This window comes from Rhinichthys klamathensis, unplaced genomic scaffold, assembly GCF_029890125.1.
Source record: "Rhinichthys klamathensis goyatoka isolate OS25496 unplaced genomic scaffold, OSU_Roscu_1.1 h1tg000010l_1, whole genome shotgun sequence".
Classification (NCBI taxonomy): domain Eukaryota; kingdom Metazoa; phylum Chordata; class Actinopteri; order Cypriniformes; family Leuciscidae; genus Rhinichthys; species Rhinichthys klamathensis.
Genome location: NW_026606563.1, coordinates 1,094,186 through 1,097,815, shown reverse-complemented (window position 1 = coordinate 1,097,815; position 3,630 = coordinate 1,094,186).

Here is a 3,630-nt window from a genome sequence, read left to right as displayed (position 1 = left end):
CAGGTCTCTTTCATCACAATAGACATAAAACTTGAGTTTGTTCATGTTGTGTCAAAAAGGTTTCTTTTTTTTTGTTAACTTTGGCCAAGATAGGATTGATACCAATCCTGAGTGTCTGCTGGCGCACCCCTATCCAAAAAGCACAACCAATTTATTAATAATAAAAGTTTTGTGTTTAATGTATTTTTGTTGATGTTGAAATGGATTTTAAAACATATGGTATCGAAAAAAGTATCGTTAGGAACCGGTATCGAAACTGAGGTATCGAAATTGGCACCGGATCGAAAGATTTTGAACAATACCCAGCCCTATTTGCCAGTGCATGGAAAAAAATGTATGGGAAACTGGAAGAGTCTCATATATACTCTCTATATTTTCTGTCTGACTTCCTTCCCCACTTCCTTCATCCCTCTTCTCAATATTAGAACTTGCACCGTGGTGCCGAAAATGGAGGTTTTCGCTGCCATGAATCCCCCACAGCTGACTGAGCTGGTGAAATCCCTAGCTAACCTCTACCATACTCAACATCAAGTTCTCCTTGAGCTGCGGAAGGAACAAAATATTCTGTGCTCTCCTCAACACTCAGGAGGACCTTTAGCTGCTGCAGAGCTGTATAAGCCAGGAGACCAGGATAAGCCTGTGACCACTGACCCTCTGCCTCAGGTGCCCTTCCTCAAGATCAGAACCCAGGATGACCCAGAGGGGTTTCTGGAGCTATTTAAGTGTATGGCGGAGGTATACCAAATTATTTGTAAATCCGAGATCATTTAAAGTCTTGTGAAAACAGCGGCTGCTGTAGCGGAAACATGCTAGATATATGGCCAACAGGGCTCACCCACACAGCCATGTACATTCAAACTTAGTTACTCACAGTGGCCATTCCTTCAAATAATGCGTTTACTCATTCCCTGCTATTGACGGAATTTCTGTCTTCGGCTTTCTGTGTTTTCATTTTTATACCATAGGGGGCGCTATAACACATCTTCTGAAAGAGTACTAAATTTCCTGATCAAAACACATGCGAAGAATATGCAAAAACGAGCGATCCCATGCAAGCATTAGGGGTGTTAATGGACTCCATGTTTAGATCATCTTTCTGAACCTGATCTGGATGAAGTCTTTGACACAAACGTGATTTTCTCAGCTTTTTTAATGAAACTGACCCATATTCATGTGTTGATGAAAAAAAAATGCATGAAGCATGAATACAATGTTTTTTTATTTTGTTTTTCAGCAGAGTCTGTTCAGATATTCATAAAAAAATATTCTGGGTGGGGGCCATGATATTTTTGTAAAAATTACCTTGAGATGTTTTGACATGCACTGACATTTGTGCTTTATTCAGTTGCTTATAAACATATTACTGGCACAGGTGAAATTACACTCTATTTAGCACAAACAGGGCTACCATAATATGTGAGCAACATGTATGTACATGTTTGTATTTTTGAGAGAATATTGTTTATGCATGGTTATTGAAAAAACTAAAACTTAAAGTTTCTGAAATAAGGCCACAAAACACATACTAAATATGTGTCCACAAGACTTTTGACTAATGGATGTTGTCGCCTAGAGTATTTGCTTCAAAATGATCTGAAAATCATCCTGCCTAACCATTCACATAAAACAATACATGGATTTTGTAAGACACACGTTTTGTTTGGAAAGGCAATATGTGCGGGGGCGTGAATGATCCTGAGTAATGAGCCTTTCAGTCAGGTGTGTCACTGAGAGACCACAAGAAAGAATGTGAGGACTTATTTTGTATGCATGCAAATTGTATAATATCCAAGGTAAACACTTCTAGTAATTGTGTAGTTAATTCACATACTGTATTTTCAGAAAGTTTTGGAATATATCCTCTCCCCGGATGTGTCACTAATAAAAAACAATAATAAACAATTTAATGAGAAGGCTTCTATTGACCTATTAAAGGGATACTCCGCCCACAAATGAAAATTCTGTCATCATTTACTCACCCTCAAGTTGTTGCAAACCTGTGTGAGTTTCTTTCTTCTGCTGAACACAAAGGAAGATATTTTGAAGAACGATTGGAACCAAACAGTTGTGGGGCACCATTGACTTAGTATTTTTTTTTCTACTATGGAAGTCAATGGTGCCAAACAACTGTTAGAAATACATGTCACGCTTTTAACAATATAGATTGTTTCAAAGCAGCTTTACAGTGATAACAGGAGATTACAGTAACAGAGATTGTTTAGGCTTTACAGCAGCTCTAGAATAAAGTTATTGTCCAGCTAAAGTCAGTTTTGATTGAGTCACTTCCGATGCAAAGATCATTAGTCATTAACTTAGGGGCCGCTAACACGACACCGCTCTAACTGAAAACTTTTAATGTGTTCTGGCCGCTCATTTGCATGACAGGTGTCTGGTGGCTCGAGAACGCAAGCTTTGAAATAGATTCCGAGGTGCAAGTTTCACACATTTTTTAAAAACGTTATCATCTCCATGTAAACTTCAAAAACGTGAATCTGTGAAAACGCAGACGGCGTGCACATGCATACTGTGTGTTTAGTCTATAGGTATGCGCGTTTAAATGTATGTGCGCATGCGCATAGTTTTCTTTACAAATTGACATTGCCAAATTACTTGTCTGGCCTGCATTATAGAGAATTTTTATGTCGTGACCCTTTTCACACTATCAGATATTTGACAAAACCTAAACAGCCATTAGTGGGGGATTAAAGAAGTGAATGTCATTGTAGAGCTTTTACTGCTAAATCTGGTACAGACACATTCATCTCAGTCGGCCCTTTACTCAGTGAATTCTGTACTGTACATCCAACAGATAAATCATCACAAAGCAAAAGTAAAGCATACACATATCATGAACATAAATGAATATAGTTTCTCATTTAGTTTCACAAAATGATATAGTTTCTCCTTGCATTGCCGTTTGAATCCTTTTGCTGTTGATTGAGTTTGCATTGATTCAACATCAGAACAAATCTCCACGCACAACATGCTTTATGTCACTACATTCCTTAACTCAACCTGTTTCAGTACAACAGACTTAAAGGAGTTTAACCGAGCACAACACGATCATGGAGGTTTTGGTTTACAGTAAAGCCCTGTATTGATAAGATGAGAACATTTGAAATAAGATCCAAGAAAATCGCTGAGGACAAAAGGGTCATACCACCAACTACTGTTATATAAAGTATTTCAAGTATTAAAAAACATTCTGCCCAAATAAAGATATATAACATATCTGTTGTCATCACATTTGAGAAAAGACCCAGTATAATGAAAATGAGCAGATTCATGTGTGAGCTGTTCAACAACATAAACAAGTAGCAGAGTCCCGAATAAAACTTTGTAAATAAATAAAAAATAACAGAAGAATGCCAAAAGGCATTGACCTTTCCCTCTGCGTCAAAGCATGATAGTGGAGAGAGACATGATCGTTCATTCCGGAGCGAATGATAAAGCGTCTCGGTGTCAGAGGGCTGACCTGAATTAAAACCCTGATAAAGAACAAGACATGAAAGCTGAAAATAAAACTGAAGAGGAAAATACCGTTTAACTGAAGTTTGAAAACACTTTGAATGATTGAATGAGCATCTGCTGATCTCCAGTGATCCTCAATACGAAAGCTTGGCTGAGAGC